Genomic DNA, 26303 nt, shown 5'->3' on the forward strand with positions numbered 1-26303 from the left:
AGAAGAATCCTTTAAAAAAAAAAGATGTATTATTTTAAAGAGTTACAAAGAGAGAGATTGGGAGAGACTGTTATATGCTCTTTCACTCTTCACTCAGCTGCAATGGCCAGGACTGGGCCAAGCTGAAGCCAGGAGCTTCATCCAGGTTTCCTACATGGGTACAAGAACCCAAGGATTTGGGCCATCTTCTGCTTTCCCAGATGCATTAGCAGGGAGCTGGATCAAAAGTGTAGCAGCTGGGACTTGAACTGGCACCCATATGGAATGCTGGTATCGCAAGGGATAACTTTACCCACTAAGCCACAATGCCAGCCCCCTAGAAGAATCCTTATAGTAAGTAAATTATCTACTAATAAAGTTAAGCTCTTTTGATGCAAATGATTTGATTTATTTGTATGCTGGCAGAGATATCAATAATGGTGATGAAAGCAAGTGATTGATTAGAAATTAATGATAATTCTCGTTTCTTAGCTATCTATGCTGACAGGTACATAGGTAGCATAAAATACAAATAGTTTTAGAAAATTTCATAGAAAGTGAATATTCTTTTTTAAAAAGTGTTTAGATTTCAAAAATGTTTTGCCAAAATATGATTCTACTGCAGCTAGTTAAGTCCTAAGGTAAAATTCAGGATAAACCTTCAAAAATTTCAGATATAATTTGGTATCCTAATTCCTGTGTTCCTCCCTTGGGAATCTTGAAAAGAAGATGTGCATAAAAGAGCAAAATTAGGCAGTACTACTTTAATAATGACAAAACCCAAAACCAAAAAGCTCCATTTTCATTTGATGAGGGTCAGACAAAATCATTTTGGCCGAGATGTGCATGTGGACAGCTAATAGGGTGAGGTGCTTAGAAGACAAAGAAAACTAAGTAATGGAGGTGAGAAGCAGCTTCATTTTCCTGGCTTGACTGATCCTTTGGCTGATAGTTTGTTCAGCAGAAATCTTCTGCCTAAGCAACAGCATCTACCTAATGGGGAGTATTACCATAATTAAATGTGATAGTAAAAGTGAGAAATGCACTGGCTTTTTGCTGAATATTGAGCAGTGGATTACCTAGTTGCCAGACCTGCCTCCTAATATTTGCAAGGCCTGTGAAAAAGGAAAAGAACAGACCAACGTACCATATGTCTAAACTTTTAGAGATTATACATCAAAGTAATACATTATGCTTGCTACAGCTGACAGATTCATACAAGAAGTGAAAATGTATAAAAATGTGATTCTTTCAAAAGCAAAATAAAGGCAGATGAATTGTTATTGAACATGTATAGTGTTTTATTAAAAGGCTGACTGATCATATTGACTTCTAAAATCCACAGTGAGCTAAAACTAAATTCACTGGAATTTAAAAACATCATGTGTACATGTGTAGGAACTAACTCCCATACATAACTGGTAGAGACAAAATGGTGTGACTACCTTAATCTTTTAAGTTTCTTCTTAGTTTAACATAGCATGGAGCTTAAATTTGTATATGTAAATTATATGCATTCATGGAAATTGCATATTCATATAGAGATTTTATATAATTATATAAAATATGATTATATAAACCTTACATATTTGTATATGAATTGTGTCCACACGAGGATAGTGTAAGTGTTCTTCCAAAAGTTCCTAGAAATAGAATTAAAAGGTAGGTTTATTTTGGTACAAAAAAATTTTAAGTCAGTGAATAGTTTAAAATTTTTATTTTATTTTTTAAAGATTTTATTTATTTATTTGAGAGGTAGAGTTACAGAGAATGAGCGGCAAAGAGAAAGGTCTTCCATCCGCTGGTTCACTCCCTAAATGGCTGCAACAGCTGGAGCTGAGCCAATCTGAAGCCAGGAGCCAGGAGTTCCTTCTGGGTCTCCCACGTGGGTTCAGGGGCCCAAGCACTTGGGCCATCTTCTGCTCTCCCAGGTCGTAGCTGAGAGCTGGATTGGAAGAGGCGCAGCCAGGACTAGAATCTGTACCTCAGGTTTAACCTTTTATACCACAGCACCAGCCCCTTGTAGTTTTTAAGCAATAAGCACTTTCCATCAACCTTTTGAGGGAGTTGCTGTAGTATCCCCACTCATTGTTCTGTGTTTCTACTGTCTACTCTGCTTCATGGTGTTTTTCTTCTTTCTGTAGAATTTCCACTGCAAATTTCTCTCCAACTCTTCCCTAGGAGTGCAGTTACTCCACTTTTTTTCTGTTATCTTCCTGTGATCAAAAGCAGCATGTCTTTCCCCTGTTCAGCCATCTTGGATCTGTTCTGATCCTTTATACTTATGTTTTACTAGTTACAATGTCTCCTTTTCATTTCTGATCTTACTTGAGTCTTTTTTTTTTTCATTACTTATTCTAAGTTAAGATTTTTCAATCTTGTTTACTTTTTCAAAAAGCCAAGTCAATTTCATCTTTTTCTAGTGTCTATTTCATTTATTTCTGTTCTGACGTTAGTTATTTTTTTGGTATGTGTTTTTAAAGATTTTATTTATTTTACTTATTTCAAAAGTCATGGAGTCATTTGTATTTTTAAAAGATTTATTTATTTGCTTGAAAGGCAAAGTTATATAAAGAGAGGGAGGGACAAAGATCTTCCATGCGCTGGGTCACTCCCCCAAATCCCTCCTGCTACTTTTAGGCTTAGTTTGTCTTTGTTCTTATTCCTTTTGTGGAATATTAAGTTGTTTATTTAAGCCCTTTTTTAATTTTTGATGTAGCCATGTATTGCCATAAAATTGATACGATTTGTATAGGTTATATCTCCAAACTCATGGCTGCTGTTTAATGTTTGAACCCCAACATCTCATGTTAATGTATGTAGAGTCCAGTATTTAGAATTCAGGCTCAAATAAAAGACCTTTGTCATTGGGGGTGTGTCCTTAAAATGTAGTTCTCAAGATAAGAATCTTTATAAAAGCTAGAGTTGGAGGTTAAGCATTTGGCCTAGTGATAAGACACTCATTAAGACACCAGCATCCTATATCAGAGTCCCTTGGTTTGATAACCAACTCCAGCTCCTGACTCAAATTTCCTGCTAAAGCAGATTCTGGAAGGCAACAGTGATAGCAATAACTCAAGTATTTGGATTCCCAATCCATGTAGGACACCTGGATTGGGTTCCTGCCTTTCCAGTTTCAGCTTTGGTTCCAGTCCAGCCTGGAGCTAAAGTGGGCATTTGGAAAATGAACAAGCGAATAGGAGTCCTTGTTCTTCCTATCTGCCTCTCATATACGTAAAATTTTTGAAAGCTGGAGTTGTATCTAGTTGCTGTCTCTCCTTCATGGTTCACCATGTGATTGTTTAATGACTTGCTGTGCCACTGACATCTTGTGGCCTCACCAGATGGCTGAACCAATGATGACATAGTCTTGGACTGTGAACCTCTAAAAGTATAAGCCAAAATAAACCACTTTTATTTATAAATAACTTCTCTCAGGTATTTTGTTACAGTGATTAAAAAAAGAAAGAAAAAGAGTGACACAGCTTTCCTCTTAAACTGCTTTTTTTTTTTCCTGTGGGTTTTGGTATAGTGTCTTTTCAATTTTTTTGTTTTTGTTTAAAGACTTTTTTTAAGTTTCTTTATTGACCCCTGCATTGTTTAGGAGCATGTTGTTTAATTCACATGTGCTTGTGAATTGCTCAGAATTTCTCCCATTATGACTTCTAATTTTATATTATTGTGGCCATAAAAGTTACTGGTCAAAATGATAGTGTCCTCAGATTTGTTAAGACTTGTTTCATGGTGTAACATATGATCTATTTGCTGATCTTTTGTATTTTTTGTTTCAATTTTGTTGATTTCTTCTCTAAGTTTAATTTTTTCTCCTACTAGTTTTGGGTTTGGTTTGCTGTTGTTTTTCTAGATCCTTGAGATGCATAGATAACTCACTTATTTACTTCCAATTTCTTGATGTAAGGCACCAGTTGCTATAAACTTGCCTCTTAAAACTGCTTTTTCTATATCCCATAAGTTTTGCTATGTTATATCATCATCTTTGTTTTCAGAAATTTTTTTATTTCTCTATTGATTTCTTCTATGACCCACTGTTCATTCAGGAGCATGTTGTTTAGTCTCCATGTGTTTGCGTATTTTCTAGTGATTCCTGAGTTGCTGATTTCCAGCTTCATTTCATTGTGGTCCGAGAAGATGCATGGTATATTTTCAGTTTTTTGAAATTGCTTAGAGTTACTCAATGGCCTAGCATGTGGTCTGTCCTAGAGAATGTTCCATGCACTGCTGGGAAGAATGTGTATTCTGTGGCTGTAGTATGAAGAAAATTCTATAGATACCTGTTTGGTCCATTTGGACTATAGTGTCAATTAAATCTGTTGTTTCCTTGCTGATTTTCTGTCTGGTTTATCTGTCCATTGCTAAAAGTGGGATATTGAAATCCCCCATTACTTTTGTATTTGAGTCTGTGTCTCTCTGTAGATCCTTTAACATTTCTTTTAAATAGCCAGGTACCCTGTAATGAGGTGCATAAATGTTTATAATAGTCACATCTTCCTATTGAATTGATCTCTTCATCATTACATAGAGCCCTTCTTTGTCTTAGCAGTTTTTGTGTGAAACTAGGTTGGCTACACCAGCTCTTTTCTGGTTTCTGTTGGCGTGGAATACCTTTTTCCATCTTTTCACTTTTAGTCTACATGCATCTTTGTTGATGAAATGTGTTTGTTGTAGGCAGCAAATCAATGAGTTTTGTTTTTTAATCCATTCAGCCAGTCTGTGTCTTTTAACTGGAGAGTTGGGGCCATTTACATTCAAGGTGACTATTGATAAGTAATGACTTTGCCCTGCCATTTTTAAAAAAAAATTCCCATTTTTTACTTTGGATTTCTTTGTACTTTTCCTGGGAGATTTCTTTCCTTTACCTTCTTCCATAGTGAAGACCATGTTTCTGTGTTTCTGTGTGCAGCACATCCTTAAGAATCTTTTGAAGGGCTGGATGGGTGGTGACAAATTCTTTCAATTTCTGTTTGTCATAGAAGAGCTTGCCTTTTTTTTTTTTTTTTTGAAGATGTTATTTATTTTATTTGAGAGAGTTACAGACAGTGAGAGGGAGAGACAGAGAGAGAACTTCCTTCCATTGGTTCACTCCCCAATTGGCCACAAGGGTCGGAGCTTGGCCGATCCAAAGCCAGGAGCCTGGAGCTTTCTCCAGGTCTCCCACATGGGTGCAGGGGCCCAAGAACTTGGGCCATCTTCTACTGCTTTCCCAGGTCACAGTAGAGAGCTGTATTGGAAGTGGAGCAGCTGGGACTAGAACCAGCACCCATATGGGATGCTGGTGCCACAGGCGGAGAATTAACCTACTGTGCCACGGCACCGGCAGAAGATCTTTATTTCAGTTTCGTTCATTAATGAGTGATTTGCAAGGTATAATGTTATGGGTTGACAGTTATTCTCTCTTTAACACTTGGGATATATCTCACCATTATCTCCTAGCCTGTAGTGTTTCTAATGAGAAGTCTACTCTGAGTCTAATTGGAGATCCTCTGAAAATAATTGGTATTTCTCATGGGCACATTTTAGAATCTTTTCTTTATATTTTACTGTGGTGAGGTTTGAGGTTCATTTGGGGGTGTTATGTTTTCCTTATTCTTGTTTCTTGAATTGTTATTCAGTGTTTGTGGGGATACTGGTTGGTTTCTTTGTTTTTTTTGCTGTGTTGCCTTTTATCTTTGGCCTAAGTCTATGTGGATTAGTGGAGTGTCTGCTTTCAGGCAATACTTAAGAGGCATGTGGGCAGATAGCTCTGTTTTGTGCTCCAGGGTGAAGGACATGTCTGAGGTTACCCACCCAGGTTTGACATGGTAAATCTTTTTTTTTTTTTTTTTTTTTTTCAATCAGAGGGCAGGTTTGTTCTTGTCTGTTGGCATAGACTCAGGTGAGCTCCTCTCCTCAATGGAGAGTAGTGCCTGGGTGCTAGCCCCAGAAGGTATATTATTAACAAAGGATATTTGAAGTCCTCAGTGTAAGCTCAGATTTCCCAGCATGTCCCTCACCAGGTAACCAGGGAGCCCTGATCCTGTAGAGCCTCCCACAGTGACTACTCAAAAGTCCCACCCACATCCTGAGTCCTCCCATGCAGTCTCAGTGTTTTCACAGTCTTAGCAAACAAGCTTCCCACAGTCGTGAGCACCCAGCCGCCTGTCTGTTCTCCCCCACCAAGAGGGCTTTCCAGTTCTCAGAAAGTTAGTGTTCTCTAAGCTTTACTTCCACAGTATATGAATGGGCTTCAAAAAATTCATGAGAAAGCAGGATTTAAAGGTAATCAACATTTTTCATGAACTTTTTGAAGGCTGCTTGTATTTCCAAATGACTTGGTCATTGTCTTCCTACCTCCTCCATGAACCAATCACATTCTTGCATTTACTCCAGGAAAACATGAGTAACAGAAAACAGCAATGCTTTCCCTATTTCTAAGGAATCAAAGGATTTGTCCCTAGAAATTGCAGGTTACATAGAATAAAGCTAATATGAGATCATCACAAGTGCAATTGTGTGTTTTTTGCAGGTAATTAGAATTTGAACAAAATTCAGAATAACAATTTAAGGCTCTTCCTAAATCAGTAGCTTACAGGAGCCTGTGATAGATGGAAACATAACAAAAAATGTGTGGATAGATAGATGAATGAGTTGATGGATGGATGGACAAGAAGATGGATGGATTTATAGATTGATGATGTTAGATCATAATATGTCATTCTCCTGCATTATGGACTCATGGAACTATAGTCATCTTCCGTTCTCACAATTCTTTAAAATACTCTCAAAATGTTTTTCTTGACACCTTTTGAATGTATTGGGATGGAAGTTTGTTTTCAAAAGCATGCTAACTTGAATTGACTGGTAGTGATTGCTTGCAGTCCTATAGCAGATCAACCGACTATAATCAATTGACAGTGGGCAATGAATAAGGATGTGGCAGTACACGCTATCCCTTTGCCTATTGATCTGTGAAGCACTATTGAGATAATGGGAATTTAAGAGTCTTGAAACTGTATAAACTTTCTTGTTTTACTTTTTCATTCTTTGATTCCTATCTCTTCATGAAGGGTCTATATTCTTTGATAGCTTCCTCAAATGATATCTTTCTTCATAGTCAAGTTCTGTATAAACTCATGTTGATATATTAAGACACATTTAGCCTTCAGCTACTCCAACATAAATAAGATTATTGTGGCAAAATCCCTTAAAGCAACTATAATTTTTCTATTGACTAAGCAGTGTTTCTTGGTTAATTATTATTGTTTGGCTACCAGCTTGCACTTAGGAACCATTTTGAGAGTAAGAAATCTGGGGAGTTATTTGGCTGGGGGTATGCTAAAACAAGATGTCATGCTACGGTTTGTTAAAAGTTCCTCTGTGACACATTCAAACATATGCAATATTATTAACTGTGTCTTGGCAGCTCATTTTCTTCTTTTTATAAACAGTCAAAAAAGCAGCTCTGGTTTATTTAATTCCTAGAAAAGAAAAATTGGAGCCATTTAGCCTGCTTAATATCAAAACCTACCTGACCCAGAGGAGAATCAGAAAGAATGTCACAGAGCATTTTTTTGAATTGCACCACCCCATATGAAATCCGTTTAACAGCAAATAGAATGGATACCGTCAAAAACCTTTATTAAAATTTAAAACATTTCTTCTTTTATTTCCCTATTTTATGCTCTTTCTCTGAATTCATTCCATACCTCTGTTGAGGAATTTCCAGGAAATTATTTCTTGTTCTTTGCTCCTTTTCTTTAATATTTATTGTCGCTCCCCGTCTTCGTGGAGGAACGACACAGGACCCTGCACTGTTCTTTTGTCTGCTCGGCCCTCCCTGGGTTTGCTGCTGGTTCTTCCCGGGTTGGCTACCGTCCCTTCCACCTCCGTGGAAGGGCGGTTCCCCCTGCCACATTCCCCACTTCCGCGGGGGAGCAGCACACCGCCGGCCGGCTCTCTCGGGGGCTGCACAGGTGTTCCCCTTAGATGTTCCTGGTGCATGTTGTCTCTCTCTTCCTTTATAGTCCTCCTCTGCCAATCCCAACTCGGCTGCCCACACGCCGAGTACGCTGCTCTCCTCCAATCAGGAGCAGGATCAGCTCCTGGAGGTCATCACTCAAGTTGGCAAGAGGCAGCTGCGTAGAAGCTGTTTTCTCCTCTCCCAGCGCCATATTGTGGGGGAGCAGATGCATAGAATAAGTCTTAATTCCAGTAACTCAGTCCAGTCCGGGTTGCTCCCCACAATTTATCTTTATCAGAAGCTCTTCCATCCTTATAATATGAATTTGCCAACTCTGTATGGGTTGCTTACTAAACATCTGTTTTAAGTTCTGCATTCTATAATTGTCTGTAGTTCAGTCATACACACATCAAACATTGAACTCTTATCTTTCTTCCCAGAGAAGGATATGATCTGAAAATAAATTCATCCACTCCATCGTATTATCATCAATGATCTCTCCTTTGTGTCTTCTTATCACAGCCTATACACCCTTTAAACATGATCAAGCTCTAGCCATTTCCTGAAGAGCACTCCACAACTTTTCCTCATTTCACCTCACCTGGTGCTTTGTTTATTTGTTCTTTTTTAGAGCTCTGAATAATTGAGTCACTGGACAGGCAGGTTCTTATTGGTGAATAGTAAATAGTAAAAGATGATGAGAATTATGACTTTTTAAAGATTTCTGTGCCAATTTTGTGATGCGAACATGATAACCACTACACTGGAAGCGTGATTCCTGTGCCAATTTGTATAAAATGGTAATTGGGAAGCAACTAAGGGCTACTGTAATTTTTTAGTGGAATTAGGGATGAAAAAGAGGAAGGTGTCTTTCATAATTACACGTTACCATTTGGTAATGATTACTTAGGTTAATTTTTCCAAAGAAGGTTCATTTCAAATGTCCCCAAATTGTCACTGATGCAACTTGGTATGTGGTACTTAACAAATATTTTCTGGTTAAATGAACAGTTGATGAGTTAGATTGATGGTGGAAATTTAAGTCATCTTACAGGACTGGTAAGAGACATACTTTTTTTTCTCTAAAAGTGACTTTCTCAGCATTTCTCAATTTGTATCATGTACTTGGCAGCTATATTTCTGGATATGTATCATCTACTTGAAAGGCAGAGCTACATAGAACAGAGAGAGTGAGCTTCTGCCCACTAGTTCACTACCCAAATACCTGGAACAAAGTGAGAAAGAGCGAGTGAGCGAGCAAGTTCACTCTTCCATCCACGAGTTCACTACCCAAATACTTGGAACAGCCCAGGCTGGGCAGGCCAAAGCCAAGAATCAAGAATTTGATTTGGGTATCCCATGTTGGTGGCAGATGCTCAAGTACTGGAGCCCTAATCTGCTGCCTCCCAGGCACATTACCACAAAGGTGGATCAGAAGCAATGCAGCCAGAACTGGAACCAGCACTCTGATAGGATGAGGATGTCCCACAGAGTACAGTGTCCCGCTGCAGTACATGCCCACTCCTTGCTTCCAAAAATCTTTAAACTCCTTTCCATCAGAGGTAAGGTTTTCTAAAATATCTTTTAATATTTAACAATGCTGCATAGAACATATTTGATATCCTGTTCCTGAATTCTAATTAAACATGCTGATGAATGTTATGTTGTCATAGAAAATACTCAGTTCATATGATGTCCTAGGGGTTTCATTTTGAGTACATTAGGGTGTCTCATTTCATTTTTTTTTAAATTCAATTCACATTTCTCACTTCATAAGAAACTGCCTTTGCCTTTGCATTTGTTTTTGCTTGCAGAAAGTCAACACTGCCCGAAGATCAATTATTACTTTTTCTATTTCCTTTATTAAACTACTTTTTCCTATGATATAAGTTCCAGATATTGATGTGTTTTCTTTGATATCTGCTTGTAAATCTTAAGTTTGGGTTTATTCACACAGCAAAATCTTAGAATTCGAATACATTGAGTACACATGACAAATAGCTTTAATGCAATCACTTCTTACAGTCTTAGAATATTTTATCATTGGACTGTAAGTAGTATTGACTCTAAAACTGAGTAAAAGAACTGATGTGGTTTCATTGTGACAAGAGTTATTGTGTAAATCCTTCAAAAGACCTACAAGATTATTCTTTGATGTTATAAATTACTTTCTTTTGTATCATAGGATTTTCATCTCATGTAGATCTAGCTGTCTTTTTGTGAGTGAAGATTTTTTATGTATAATATTACTGTTATGAAATGTTGAAACTTTTAGTTAGCCTTCTATTTTGGAAAATATTCTCTTAAATATAATTTCTATTTTACCAAAGTTGGAATGTTAAAGAAATAAATAGATTGTAAAGTTATTAAATTTTTTGTGTTTTTTTTTTTTTTTTGCTGCTATAACAAATTACCATTAAATGTCATAAAACTATGCAAATGTGTTATATTACAGTTCTGTGGGTCCAAGGTTCAACGTATATCTCACTGAACTAGAAATCAAAGTGTCAGCAGGGCTATGTTCCTGTCTGTAGATTCTGGGGAGGAATATTTTTCCTTTCTGTTTCTGCTTTTTCTTTTTTTAAAGAGATACAAAGAAAGTTTTTTTGTTAGTGTTTAAGCTATAATCTTTTTTTTTTTTTTTAATTTGACAGGTAGAGTTTCAGACCGTGAGAGACAGAGAGAAAGTTCTTCCTTCCGTTGGTTCACTCCCCTAATGGCCGCCACAGCAGGCGCTGAAGCTAGGAGCCAGGTGCCTCCTCCCAGTCTCCCATGTGAGTGCAGGGACCCAAGCATTTGGGCCATCCTCTGCTGCCCTCCCGGGCCATAGCAGAGAGCTGGACTGGAAGAGGAGCAACCAGGACTAGTACCCGGCACCCCAACTGGGACTAGAACCTGGGGTGCTGGTGCCACAGGTGGAGGATTAGCCAAGTGAGCCATGGCGCCGGCCTCTCTTTCTGCTTTTAGAAGACACCGACATTTTTTGGTTTGTGATACCCTAGCTTCCTCCAGCTCCAATCCAGCAATGGTGGATTGTGTGAATATATTGGGTCCCCAAATCTACAGGTCAATAATAATCTAGTCTTTGATCTCAAGAAATTTAATTTCCACATATGAAATTTTAAAAGTTATGATATAGTTTACCACAAAGCCTCTGAAACCAGTATGATCCTTCTCATCAAAGACTTAAAGAATCCTTTATCTATAACTGCCTTTTGATCATTTTCTCCTTGAAGATGAGAAGAAAAAAACATATTACTAAAGATAATAATGTTTCCCACTCTTTGAATAGGAAAAAGTATTTCTCAATGGCCAAAGGAAATTTTCATTCTATAAATTTGGACAGTAATTGAAGGTGTCAAAAGAAATGTGGGTGAAGTGAACTGCTGAAAGTAGTTAAAATAACTATAAAATCTGTTTGTATTTACATGCAGCATTGTTTATTTAGGTAGCTTCATTCATGTACAGATCTCTTCCTCCCACCAAAATTTTCCATATGAATTACTTTAAAAAATTATTCTAGGGACTGGCGCTACGACGCAGTGGGTTAAAGCCTTGGCATGAAGCACCAGCATCCCGGCTGCTCCTCTTCCCATACAGCTCTCTGCTATAGCCTGGGAATGCAGTAGAAGATGATCCAAGTCCTTGGGCCCCTGCACCCACGTGGGAGACCCGGAGGAAGCTCCTGCTTCCTGATTTCGGATTGGCTCAGCTCTGGCCATTGCAGCCATTTGGGAAGTGAACCAGTGGTTGGAAGACCTCTCTCTCTCTCTTTCTCTCTCTGCCTCTCTCTTTCAAATAAATAAAAATAAATCTTTAAAAAAAAATTATTCTAACACTTAATTCTGTCACCATGCTCAGTCTCCCCCCACCCCCGCCCTGTCTCTGTGTGTGTGTGTGTGTGTGTGTGTGTGTGTATCCACATATACTAGAGGCAGGGTAAAGGAGTTTGACTAGTAACTTAGATAATGATTGAAAGCTGGTTTTATTTTCATTTTACTTGAAAGAGAGACACAGAGAGATCTTCTGTCTGCAGTTTTACTTCCCAAATGCCGCAATAGCCAGAACTGGGCCAAGTCGAAGACAGGATCTCAGAACTCCCTCCAGCTCTTCCATATGGGTGGAAGTACCCAAGCACTTGATCCATCATCTGCTGTCTCCCTGGGTGCACATTAGTAGGAAGCATTCCAGCAACTCTGATAGGACATTCCAAGTGGTGATTTGACTACTGTACCAAATGTCTGCCTTGAAAGATGGTTTAAATATTTATAATTTTTCTTTTTCTGTTCAAGTTTCAGATTTAGAGCTTCAGCATATATAATGTAAATTAAAACCAGTGCCTTCATTTTCCAGGGATTCACTGCAAGGTTTGAGAGTCTTTGGGATCTCAACAAACACAAAACCAGCATATTGTACATTTATCCCTGGTCAAGGACTTTTTGGTGGAGATCTCATTATTTTTAAAATACATATATATTTATTTAAGGGACAGAGACAGAAAAAAGGAGAGGGAGAGAGGGTTCCCATCTCCTGGGTCACTTCCCAAATGCCCACAGTTGCCATGTCTGGGCCAGACTGAAGCTAGGAGCTGGGAACTCAATTTGGCTTTCTTATATGGGTGAGTGGAAGCTAATTACTTGAGCTATCCCATGTTGTTTGTCAGGTCTGCATTAACAGGAAAGGAATTGGGAGCTAAATATGGCACAGAATCCAGGTACTACAATGAGAGACATGGTGTCTCCACTGGTGTCTTAACTATTATACCAAATGCTCACCACTAGTCTTTCTTTTTTATGTTTCTTACAGCTCTCTCTTCTTCCAGTTTTCCTTCACATTTCTCATTCCTGCTATATTCTACATAATACACTCATACTACATACTGCATATGCACGTATATAGTACATAAAAATGATAGTACTTTGAAATTCTTCATAAACAAAAATGTTATGATGACTGAACCAAATTTATTAGAATAACTACCATGGGCATTATGGTTCTGTGAACCATAATTCAATTTTTTTTTTTTTTTTTTTTTTGCTTAAGCAATTGAAAAAAAATGACATAAAGGTCATACCAAGGAGTGAGATTTTGAACCGTGCCAATGTCTTAATGCTAAAATAGAAGTTAGAAAACTATGAAACAATTATAATGAAATTCTGAAGACAACAAAGTATTCTAAAGAGTATGTGATTCAGATGGAAATGTTTGCCTGAAAAGTGATTAACTAATTCTTCACTCTGTTTTGAAGAATTGCTTCCTGGCGCTATCACCCACTATTAAGGCTACCCACCTTTTGGCAAGTCAAGCAAATGCTTGTAATATTACATTCTCCATTGAAACTATGTATTTGAGATTTTTGTTTTATTTATATAAACATTTTTCTTTTTTTTTTTTTTTGAGGATATTCAGGGCTTTATTTTGTAATGCAGAGGCCATACCATGGTCCCAACCCCACTTTCCACCCTGTACTTCTTATAAACATTTTTCTTGATATACTTTTTGGCCTATGATATCATTTTCATATTCTGGGTTAGGAATACATCATAGTTTTCCCCCATTAAAATTAATAGAACCATTTTTCTTTTTTTAAAAAGTACTTTAATTTATTTTCATTTCTATTTGAAAGGCAGACACAGATCTTCCATCTGTTAATTTATTCCACCAATGTTGAACAGCCAGGCTAAGCTGAAGCCAGGAGACAGGAACTCAAGCTAGGTCTTCCACCTTGGTAGCAGAGACAAGTACTTGAGCCATCACCTGCTGTCTCAAAAGTTGCACATTGGAAGCTGGATGAGAGGTGGGGCCAGGACTCAAAACAGGCACTCCCAATATGGGATGTTGGTATCCCAATTGGCATGTTAACTTCTTCACCAAACACCTATGCACCCCTCCTCCCCCCATCTCTTCCTTCTGCCACTGAGTAACAAATAGTAAGTTTGTCTTGTTTTTTTTTTTTTTTTTTTTTTTTTTTTTTTAAAAAAAAAAAAGCTTGTAATGGGTAAAGAAGTAGTTCTGTACCGTAGGAGATATAGCTGGAGGTGAGCTCGGTCCTCCAAGACCTCGATATTTTAATGGAGGTAATGAAGCAATCTGATCATCCTTCTTTCTTAACTTGCTCTCTGAACTGTAGCCCTGCTTCTTGACTACTTCATAATCTTATTTTGTATGTTAATAGCAGAATCTGACCTCTTTACTCCCTCTGTTTCTCTAGTAACAAGTTCTAATCTTCCTCTAAATGGGTACCTCAGACTTGAACAAAGAAAAGCAAAAAAACCCATTAATAATTTAAAAATTGGGGGCTGGCGCTGTGGCACAGTGGGTTGGCGCCCTGGCCTGAAGCACTGGCATCCCATATGGGCGCTGGTTCATAACCTGGCTGCTCTGCTTCCTGTCCAACTCTGCTATGGCCCGGGAAAGCAGTAGAGGATGGCCCAAGTCCTTGGGCCTCTGCACCCACGTGGGAGACCCAGAAGAAGCTCCTGGCTCCTGGCTTTGGATCGGCACAGTTGGAGCCATAAGGGAATGAATCATCGGATGGAAGTTCTCCCTCTCTCTCTCCCTCTCTCTCTCTCTCTCTCTCTCTGTCTCTCCTCTCTCTGTATAACTCTGAATTTCAAATAAATAAATAAATCTTTAAAACAAAAACATAATTTCTGAGGGCAGGTCCTGAATTTCATTATTTTATTGATGATTCTCATGGACATTCAGAAAGGAGAGTGTTTAACTGAAATGAATAGTTGCAATTCTAATGAAAACCACACAACATTTGTTGAGCTGTTTTTCTATGTCTGATATTGTGCTAGGTATCTAACATAAATTCTGCAACTTAGTCTGTACAGTTAAAAAAAAAAAAGTGTTAATTTATATATAAGAAAGTTTAGGTGCTCAGCCCTCTGCCTCTATGCTGAGCTGCCCGCCTGGCCTGCCCAGGTGTACTCTTTCCACTCAACCATGTAACCCCGCTCTCCCCCAGTCTGAGCGACTGGGCACTCTCTCAGGTTCTGTCTGGAGAGGTGCCTAACCGCTCTTATGGATGTCCCTTCTCTAACAAACCCTGCTATTTTACTTTCCACTAAAAAAAAAAAAAAAAAAAAAAGTTTATTCAGAGCCCCCACTCATAAGTAGCAGCACCAAGACTCAGAATTCAAGCATTTTTTTTCTTTTTATTTTTTACCTAGAAACATTTAAGTATACAAACTTCATACAATTCATAACTATAACTGTAAGAACATAATGATTCTTCCTACCCTTCCTTTCTTCCCACCCACACTCCCACCCTTCTTCCTCCTCCCTTTCATATTTCCATTCTTATTTTTTAATAAGGTCTGTTTTCAGTAATTTTATAGACATAAGATTATCTCTACACTAAGAAAAGAGCTCAGCATAAAGTTAAAAAAAAAAAAAACAACTGTTCCCCAACAGTTGAGACAAGGTCTATTCAAGGTCATCACATCTCAAAGTGTCAATTTCACTTCTATAGATTACCTTTCAGGTACTCTACTCATTACCATAGATCAGGAAAAACATGTGGTATTTGTCCCTTTGGGGCTGGCTTATTTCACTAAATATAATGTTTTCCAGTTGCATCCATTTTGTGGCAAATGACAGTATTTTTATTTTTTTGCCACTATGTAGTATTCTGTGCTGTACATATTCCATAATTTTTAATCCACTTTTCAGTTAATGGACATTTGGGTTGATTCCATATCTTAGATATTCTAAACTGAGCTGGAATAAACATGAGAGTACAGATAACTTTCATATGCTGATTTCATTTCCCTTGGGTAAATTCCCCAAGGGAATGGGAATGGCTGGGTCATATGGTAAATCTATTTTCAGGTTTATGAGGTATCACCATACTGTCTTCCACAGCGGCTGCACCAGTTTACATTCCCACCAACAGTGGATGAGGGTAGCCTTTCCCCAACATCCTCGCCAACATGTATTGTTTGTTGATTTCTGTATGAAAGCCATTCTAACTGGGATGAGGCGAAACCTCACTGTGTTCTTCATTTTCATTTCCCTGACAGCTAGTAATCCTGAGCATGTTTTCATGTGTTTGTTGGCCATTTGGATTTCCTGATTTCCTCTTGTGAAAAATGCCTGTTCAAGTACTTTGTCCATTTCTTAAATGTAATGTTTGTTTTGTTGCTGTTGAGTTTCTTGAGCTCTTTATAAATTCTGGATATTAATCCTTTATCAGTTGCATAGTTTGCAAATATTTTCTCCCATTCTGTTGGTTGCCTCTTGTTGCTCCCCGTCTTCGTGGGGGAACGACACAAGACCCTGCGCTGTTCTTTTGTCTGCTCGGCCCTCCCCGGGTTTGCTGCTGGTTCTTCCCGGGTTGGCTACTATCCCTTCCACCTCCGTGGAAGGGCAGTTCCCCCTGGCCACATTCCCCACTTCCGCAGGGGAGCGGCACACCGCCGGCCAGCTCTCTCGGGGGGCTGCACAGGTGTTCCTTCAGATAGATGTTCCCCTTAGATGTTCCCCTTAGATGTTCCTGGTGCATGCCGTCTCTCTCCTCCTTTATAGTCCTCCTCCGCCAATCCCAACTCGGCTGCCCACACGCCGAGTACGCTGCTCTCCAATCAGGAGCAAGTCCTACAGTTTATTGGTTGAACTGGAGGCAGCTGTGCGGAAGCTGTTTACTTCTCTCCCAGCGCCATATTGTGGGAGAGCAGATGCATAGAATAAGTCCTAATTCCAGTAACTCAGTCCAGTCCGGGCTGCTCCCCACACCTCTTCACATTGCTGATTGTTTCTTTTGCAGTTCAGAAGCTTCTATTTGATGTAATCACATTTGTCAATTTTGGCTTTGATTGCCTCTGATTCTGGGGTCATTTCCGAGAAGTCTTTGGCTATGCCAATGTCTTGCAGGGTTTCCTCAATGTTTTATAATAATTTGATGGTATCAGGTCATAGATTTAGCTTGTTGATCCATTTTGAATGAATTTTTTATGTAAAGTTTAAGGAAGAGGTCTTGTTTCATAGTTCTGCACATGGAGATCGAGTTTTGCCAGCACCATTTGTTGAAGAGACTATCCTTGCTCCAGGAATTGTATTTAGCACCTTTGTCAAAAATAAGTTGGTTGTATATACATTAATTGATTTCTGGATTTTCCATGTTATTCCATTTATTTATCCATTTATTTTTGTACCAGTACCAGGCTGTGTTGATTATAACTGCCCAGTATTATGTCTTGAAATCTGGTATTGTGATGCCTCTGGCTTTGTTTTTGTTGTGTAAGATTGCTTTATTTGGGGGTTTCTTGTGTTTCCATATGAATTTTAACATTTTTTTCTAGATCTGCAAAGAATGTCCTTGGCATTTTGATTGGGATTGCATTAAATATGTAAATTGCTCTTGGTAGTATGGACATTTTGATGATGTCTAGTTTTCCAATCCAAGAAAGTGGAAGATTTTTTCCATTTTGTAATGTCTATTTCTTTCTTTAATTTTTTTTTTAACTTTTATTTAGTAAATATAAATTTCCAAACTACAGTTTATGGATTACAATGGCTCCCCCCCCCCCATAACTTCCCTCCCACTCACACCCCTCCCAGCTCTCGCTCTCTCTCCCATTCTATTCACATCAAGATTCATTTTCGATTATCTTTATATACAGAAGATCAATTTAGTATATATTAAGTAAAGATTTCACCCACACAGAAACACAAAGTGTAAAATGCTGTTTGAGTACTAGTTATAGCATTCCTTCACATTGGACAACACAATAAGGACAGATCCCACATGAGAAGTAAGTACACAGTGACTCCTGTTGTTGACTTAACAATTTGACACTCTTGTTTATGGCATCAGTAATCTCCCTAGGATCTAGTCATGAGTTGCCAAGGCTATGGAAGCCTTTTGAGTTCGCCGACTTTGATCTTATTCCGACAGGGTCATAGTCAAAGTGGAAGTTCTCTCCTCCCTTCAGAGAAAGGTACCTCTTTCTTTGATGGCCCCGTTCTTTCCACTGGGATGTCACTCACAGAGATCTTTCATTTAGGTCTTCTTTTTTTCTTTTCTTTCCAGAGTGTCTTGGCTTTCCATGCCTAAAATATTCTCATGGGCTCTTCAGCCAGATCTGAATGCCTTTAGGGCTGATTCTGAGGCCAGAGTGCTGTTTAGGACATCTGCCATTCTATGAGTGTGCTGTGTATCCCCCTTCCCATGTTGGATCTTCTCTCCCTTTTTGATTCTATCAGTTAGTATTAGCAGACACTAGTCTTGTTTGTGTGATCCCTTTGACTCTTAGACCTATCAGTGTGATCAATTGTGAACTGAAATTGATCACTTGGACTAGTGAGATGGCACTGGTACATGCCACCTTGATGGGATTGTATTGGAATCCCCTGGCACATTTCTAACTCCACCATTTGAGACAAGTCTGATTGAGCATGTCCCAAACTGTACATCTCCTCCCTCTCTTATTCCCATTCATATATTTAACAGAGATCACTTTTCAGTTAAAATTTAAACACCTAAGAATAATTGTGTGTTAATTACAGAGTTCAACCAATAGTACTAGAACAACAACAAAAAAATATTAAAAGGGATAAAGTATTAAATTGTACATCAACAGCCAGGACAAGGGCTGATCAAGTCACTGTTTCTCATAGTGTCCATTTCACTTCAACAGGTTTCCCCTTTGGTGCTCAGTTGTCGCCAATCAGGGAGAACATATGATATTTGTCTCTTTGGGACTGGCTTAATTCACTCAGCATAATGTTTTCCAGATTCCTCCATCTTGTTGCAAATGACCAGATTTCATTGTTTTTGACTGCTGTATAGTATTCTATAGAGTACATGTCCCATAATTTCTTTATCCACTCTACTGTTGATGGGCATTTCGGTTGGTTCCAGGTCTTAGCTGTTGTGAATTGAGCTGCAATAAACATTAATGTGCAGACAGCTTTTGTGTTTGCCGATTTAATTTCCTTTGGGTAAATTCCAAGGAGTGGGATGGCTGGATTGTATGGTAGGGTTATATTCAGGTTTCTGAGTAATCTCCAAACTGACTTCCATAGTGGCTTAACCAGTTTGCATTCCCACCAACAGTGGGTTAGTGTCCCCTTTTCTTTAATATTTTATAATTCTCATCGTGGAGATCTTTGACATCTTGGTTAAATTTATTCCTTTTTGGAATTAAATGCTGTGACATTTTCTGTGTACACAAAGGCTGTTGATTTTTCTATATTGATTTTATATCCTGCTACTTTACCAAACTCTTTTATGAGTTCCAAAAGTCTCTCAGTGGAGTCTTTTGGATCTCCTACCTATAGAATCATGTCATCTGAATAAGGATAGTTTGACTTCCTCCTTTGATTTCTTTTACATGTCTGTTGGCTCTGGTTAAAACTTCTAGGACTATATTGAACAGCAATGGTGAGAGAGGGTATCCTTCTCCGGTTCTGGATCTTAGTGGGAATTCTTCCAACATTTCCCTATTCAGTAAGATGCTGACCATGGGTTTTTCATAAAGTGCCTTGAATGTGTTGAGAAATTTTCCTTCTATACCCAGTTTGCTTAAGGTTTTCATCATGCAAGGATGTTATATTTTATCAAATGGTTTCTCTGCATCTATTGAAATAAGCATATGATTTTTTTGTTCTTAAGTTTGTTAATGTGATGTATCACATTTATTCATTCGTGAATGTTGAGTCAAACCTGCATGCCATGGATAGATCCCACTTGTTCTTGGTGAATGAGCTTTCTGATATGTTCTTAGATTCAATTGGCTAGTATTTTTTTGAGGATTTTTGCATCTTTGTTCATCAGACAAATTGGTCTGTAGTTCTTGTTCTTTGTTGTATCTTGTTAAAGTTTAGGAATTAAGCTGATGCTGGCTTCAAAGAAAGAGTTTTGGAGGATTCCTCCTCTTTCAATTGTTTTGAATAGCTTGAGAAAAATTGGAGTTCTTCTTTAAATGTCTGGTAGAATTCAGCAGTGAAGCCACCAGGTCCTGGACTTTTATTTTTCTTTTTTTCCTCAACTGTTAAGGAAGTTTATTTTTTTATATATATATTTGTTGAACTCCTTACTTAGTATAGAGTTAATTGTATGTGTTATAAAGTTAATTGAAAATAGATCTTAGTAAAAAAAAATAAGAATGAGAATAGGGTGGGAGGAGGAAGAGGGGTAGGAGGGTGCTTACAGTGAAGAAGAGAATTACAATGTTCCTAAAGTTGTATTTATGAAATGCATGAAGCTTGTGTTTCTTAAGTAAAAGGCTTCTAGGAAAAAAAAAAACACTACTATATCCCATTAGTTCTGATATGTTGGATTGTCATCTTCATTTATTTCCAGAATTTTTTTTGATTTCTCTTTTGGTATTTTTCTGTAACCAAGTATTCTTTGAGTAGCATGTTGATCAGTCTCCATGTGTGTGCATATGTTCACAGATTCTTGAGTTGTTGATTTCCAGCTTCAATCTGTTGTGGTCAGAGAATATGCATGGTATGATTTTGATTTTTTTGAATTTGCTGAAACTTGCTTTATATATGGCCTAACATGTGGTCTGTCCTAGAGAAAATTCTATGCACTGATGAGAAGAATGTGTATTCTGTAGCTATAAGATGGAAAGTTCTGTGGATATCTGTTAGGTCCATTTGGTCTATAGTGTCAATTAAATCTGTTGTTTGCCGATTTTCTGTCTTGTTGATCTGTTCATTGCTGAAAGTAGGGTGTTGACATCTCCCATTACTATTGTATTTGAGTCTATGTCTCCCTTTAGATCCCCTAATGTTTCTTTTAAATAACCAGGTGCCCTGTAATTAGGTTCATGTACATTTATAACAGTTACATCTTCTTGTTGAACTTATCCCTTAATCATTACATAGTGCCCTTCTTTGTCTCTTTCACAGTTTTTGTGATAAAGTCTATTTTGTCTGAAACTAAGATGGCTACACCAGCTCTTTTTGGTTTATGTTAACATGGAATATATTTTTCCACCTTTCACTTTCAGTCTATGTGCATCTTTGTTGCTGAGATGTGTTTCTTGTGGACAGCAAATAGGTGGGTTTTGTTTTTGAATCCATTTTGCCAGTCTGTGTCTTTTATCTGGAGAGTTGAGGCCTTTTACATTCAAAGTGACTCTTGGTAAGTAACAACTTTGCCCTCCCATTTTTCCAAAGATATTCCTATTTTTTACTTTGGATTTCCTTTGTACTTTTACTGGGACATTTTCTTCCTTTTCATTCTTCCATGTTCTGTGTGCAGTATACCCTTAAGCATCTTCTGCAGGGCTGGACAGGTGGTAACAAATTCTTTCAATTTCTGTTTGTCATAGAAGGACTTTATTTCACCTTTGTTTAGTGTACTGGGTTGACTGTTCCTTTCTCTTAAGACTTGGAATATATCTCACCATTCTTTCCTAGCCTGTAGTGTTTCTGATGAGAAGTCCACTCTGAGTCTAATTGTATATATTCTGAAAGTCATCTGGCATGTCTCTCATGCACATTTTAGAAACTTTTCTTTATGTTTTACTATGGAAAGGTTGACTACAATGTGTTGTGTTGAAGATCTTTTTTGGTCATGTCTATTGGGAGTTCTGTGTTCTTCCTGTACTTGGACATCCCTTTCTCCAAATTATGGAACTTTTCTGTAATTATTTCACTAAAAGGGCTTTCTAATTCATTCTCTCTTCCCACACCTTCAGGAACTCCTAAGATCCATATCTTGGATTTTTACACTGTTTTTAATTTTTCTTGTTTTTTTTTTTTTTTTTTTTTTTGTCTGAGTGCAAAATTTCCAGAGATTTTTCTTCTAACTTGGATATTCTTTCTTCTGCCTCACTGAGTCTGTTGTGAAGGCTTTCCACTACTTTTTTCATTTGAGCTATTTAATTCTTCATCTCTAATATTTCACTTTGTTTAAAATCTCATGGAAAAATTGTAGTACCATAATCAATTTTTTGAATTCCATTTCCAGCATTTCTTCAATTTCTTCATCTTTACATTCTAGTATTAAAGTGCTGTTTTCCTTTGGGAGCATCATGTTGTGTTCCTTATTGTTTCTTGAATTTCTACATTTATTTTCAGGCATTTGTGGAGATACTTGTTCATTTCCTCCAACCCATGGCTTTATCTTTGGACTATGTCTCTGTGGCTTACTGGAGTAATATAAGGTAATATAATCTTCCTTCTCAGGAATATGTTGAATAGTCTAGGTTCTCCACATTTCCATATATACCTCAAAATTAGTTTATCACTTTCAATACAAAAAACCTGCTTGGATTAAGGGATTGATGCTATATCCTTAATGTGTTGCTGGTGGACCAGGAGTTCCCTGACTTTCCTAACAGGAAAAGCTATTTAATTACTGAGCTTTACAGAATTTTTAAAATTAAGTTCAGTGCTATTTATGTATATCCTGTGGGCTGTCAAACTTCGCAGTTGCTGAGGATATTGCTGCAGTGTTGCCTTCTATGTATGGCCCAGGCTGAAACAATCACTGAATTCTAGAGTAATTCTTTATCTCCTGCACCTGGCCAAAAATTTCAGTTTTCCATCTGTACAAACATAAGGGAAAACACTACATGAAAGAAATTACAATAAATGTGATAGAAACAAATGTTTATACGGTGACTTGGTCAGCCCTTGCCCTGACTGTTGATGAACAACTTAATACGTTATCCCTCTTAGTATTTTTTTGTTTGTTTGTTCTACTTAATACTTTTGGTTGAATACTGTAATCAATACACAGTTATTCTCAAGTGTTGAAACTTAACTGAAAAGTGATCGCTGTTAAATATAAGAGAGGGAATAAGAGAGGGAAGAGATGTGCAATTTGGGACATGCTCAAGCTGACTTACCTCAAACGGTAGAGTTAGAAACATACCAGGGGATTCCAATTCAATCCCATCAAGGTGGCATGTACCAATGCCATCTCACTAGTCCAAGTAATCAATTTAAGTTCACAATTGATCATAATGATAGGACTAAGAGCCAAAGGGAGCACATAAACAAGACTAGTGTCTGCAAATACTAGCTGATAGAATAAAAAAGGGAGAGAATGATCCAACATGGGAAGTGAGATACACAGCAGACCCATAGAATGGCAGATGTCCTAAACAGCACTCTGGCCTCAGAATCAGCCCTTAAGGCATGCGGATCCAGCTGAAAAGCCCATGAGAGTATTTCAGGCATGGAAAGCCAAGACACTCTGGGGGAAAAAAAACCTAAATGAAAGATCTCCACGAGTGAGATCCCAGTGGAAAGAATGGGTCATCAAAGAAGGAGGTACCTTTCTCTGAAGGGAGGAGAGAACTTCCACTTTGACCATGGCCTTGTCTAAATATGATCAGAGTCAGTGAACTCAGGGGGCTTCCATAGCCTTGGCAGCTCATGACAAGAGCCTAGGGTGATTACTGATGCCATAAACAAGAGTGTCAAATTGTTAAGTCAACAACAGGAGTCACTGTGCACTTACTCCTCATGTAGGATCTTTGTCCTTAGTGTGCTGTACATTGTGAAGTAATGCTATAACTAGTACTCAAACAGTATTTTTCACTTTGTGTTTCTATGTGGGTGCAAACTGTTGAAATCTTTACTTAATGTATGCTAAACTGATCTTCTGTATATGAAGAGAATTGAAAATGAATCTTGATGTGAATGGAAGGGGGGAGGGAGAGGGAAAGGGGAGGGTTGGGGGTGGGAGGGAAGTTATGGGGGGGGAGCCATTGTAATCCATAAGCTGTACTGTGGAAATTTATATTCATTAATAAAAGTTAAAAAAAAAAAGAAACAAATGTTTGTAAACATAAAACAGAAGGATCTTGATTTTCAACAGTCTAATGATCACTGGGTGCTCATGACTATTGGCATTTGCCTCTAAGTTAGCTGGATTTTAGTGAGCAACTTTAATTGGAGTACTTCACAATGGAGTCACATCTGTAGATGACTTCAGGATTTCCTTTTAGGCTGATGCTATTTAATCACAATATTTTTTTAAAAATATATGAGATGAAATGATGAACTCTTGGTAATTTGATCATTTACCTTTGAAATACTTTATCGGGTACTCACAAGAATCCAATCTACTCTGTAATCTTCAATAGCTGCTTACAGCTTTTTGTTTCTTAGTAGTTGATGTGTTTCCTAATGAATCATACACAATGCATTTAAGTATAGTTGAAAAACCTTGATCCACACATATAATCTCTCCCATAATACATTTATAATTTATTACCAAAGCTGTAAAAAAAAAAAAAAAATACTTCGACTTCTGAGAATTGCTTTAAAATCCCTTCCAGATGGGAAGTGTGTTTAATTGAAGTCAGTGGATATTAAAAATTTTTTTTTGGCTGAACATAGTCCACAGAGGGCTTTAAAAAGAAGACACTCATGAAGCATGATCTAAGAGACTCAAATAAACTAAACAGAGAATTTTTATGGCTAAAAAAATGGTGTCTGTGGCGGCTGTTCTATCTGTAGTCACTTGACAGTGGAACTGACTAGATATCCATCATTCCACCAAATCCTTATTTTAATGGGAACTCTTGGTTTGTATTAAACCCTGGGAACGAACATACTAATAGAGTACTACCCATACTTTAGATAATGTCATAATCTAATAAATAATAGGTAATAACAACTAATAATAACATAATGGTAGAATTATGTACAAAATGTTCTGAAAACTCACATGAGGAACAATAAGTACTGTGAGAGAGGATGTGTGCATTTGCAGAGAGGTCAAAGAGCACTTCACCAAAGAGTTGGTTATTTGAAACAAGCCTTAAAGAATTAAATAGGAGTGTCTAGTAAGTCTGAAATAGGCAAAAACATATGCACCTTAAGTATAAAATAAATTCTAGGGTGTTCAGATTTTCAATTCTATCACTGACTTAATTTACTAAAATTTAAATAATCTGGGTTCTGAATTTTTTTTATTTTTATTATTTTTTTTTTTTGACAGGTAGAGTGGACAGTGAGAGAGAGACAGAGAGAAAGCTCTTCCTTTTGCCGTTGGTTCACCCTCCAATGGCTGCCATGGCCGGCGCATCGTGCTGATCCGAAGGCAGGAGCCAGGAGCTTCTCCTGGTCTCCCATGTGGGTGCAGGGCCCAAGCACTTGGGCCATCCTCCACTGCAATTCCAGGCCACAGCAGAGAGCTGGCCTGGAAGAGGGGCAACCGGGACAGAATCCGGCGCCCCGACCGGGACTAGAACCTGGTGTGCTGGTGCCGCAAGTTGGAGGATTAGCCTATTGAGCCACAGCGCCAGCTCTGGGTTCTGAATCTATCTTTTAGAATCATATTAAGTTGTAATTTTTATTGATACATTATTTCTTCTAATACACTTGAGATTAGGAAACCATAAATTCTCTCACCAGTGGAGAGACATAGATGTTTTAACTCATGGGGAATCCAAGTTGTTGTGATCTATTTTTTCCTATCCATCAAATGGTGATAGGAACTATGAAAGGGTTGCTGTCCACCTCAATAGGGATCAGTTATAATAAAGCACCATTCTTGGAGGATTCTGCTTTTCTATCCAGTCTATACATCTGAATGATATTAGAAATTCCAATTCCTTTGCATCTACTGGGTCATCTAATTGCCCTTAATGCAAGCTTAGAATTATTTGAGTTGTGACTTTATAAAATAATGTAAGAATATCTTTTTTTTTTTTTTTTTTTGACAGGTGGAGTGGACAGTGAGAGAGAGACAGAGAGAAAGGTCTTCTTTTTTCCGTTGGTTCACCCTCCAATGGCCACCGCGGCCGGCGCGCTGCGACCGGCGCACTGTGCTGATCTGAAGCTAGGAGCCAGCTGCTTCTCCTGGTCTCCCATGTTGGTGCAGGGCCCAAGCACTTGGGCCATCCTCCACTGCACTCCCTGACCACAGCAGAGAGCTAGCCTGAAGAGGGGCAACCGGGACAGAATCCGGCGCCCCGACCGGGACTGGAACCTGGTGTGCCAGCGCCGCAAGGTGGAGGATTAGCCTACTGAGCCTCAGCGCCGGCCCATAAGAATATCTTGATAACAGCTACTTTCTAAGACTTGAATATACACACACACACGTATAATTACCTTAAAAATAATGATAAATAGGACTTGCTCTCTAAATGTGGTCCTTAAGAGCATTCATTCTGGATTCTCTAGTTTAACTCTTAGACATACGTGGCCAAGGAAAATCTCTAAAGAGATTAATCCACTTTAGTTTTTCTTCTTACCCACTTAATTCTCTTCTTTCTTTCTTTCTAGTCTGAGTCAATCCTTTCTGAAATGGAATAGTCCGTTCCCTAATAGCAACTGTAGGGCTTTAAATACAGTTGACTGGTACTCTGAATGCTTCTATCAAGAATTGTTCAGCACTCAGACTTTAAATCAGAGAGTCATCATTTGTTCTTCAGAAATA

At 38.1% G+C, this 26303-nt stretch overlaps 1 long non-coding RNA gene across 1 annotated transcript; it reads left to right on the forward strand.

Moving 5' to 3' along the window:
• The first annotated feature begins 196 nt into the window (after window positions 1-196).
• LOC138844405 (uncharacterized) lies at window positions 197-25714 on the forward strand. Its single transcript, XR_011380186.1, has 3 exons — window positions 197-333; window positions 21983-22068; window positions 25588-25714. It is a non-coding gene; the product is annotated as an uncharacterized lncRNA (long non-coding RNA).
• Window positions 25715-26303: the final 589 nt, after the last annotated feature.

The sequence above is a fragment of the Oryctolagus cuniculus genome, chromosome 11 (genome assembly GCF_964237555.1).
Source record: "Oryctolagus cuniculus chromosome 11, mOryCun1.1, whole genome shotgun sequence".
In the NCBI taxonomy this organism is placed as follows: Eukaryota; Metazoa; Chordata; class Mammalia; order Lagomorpha; family Leporidae; genus Oryctolagus; species Oryctolagus cuniculus.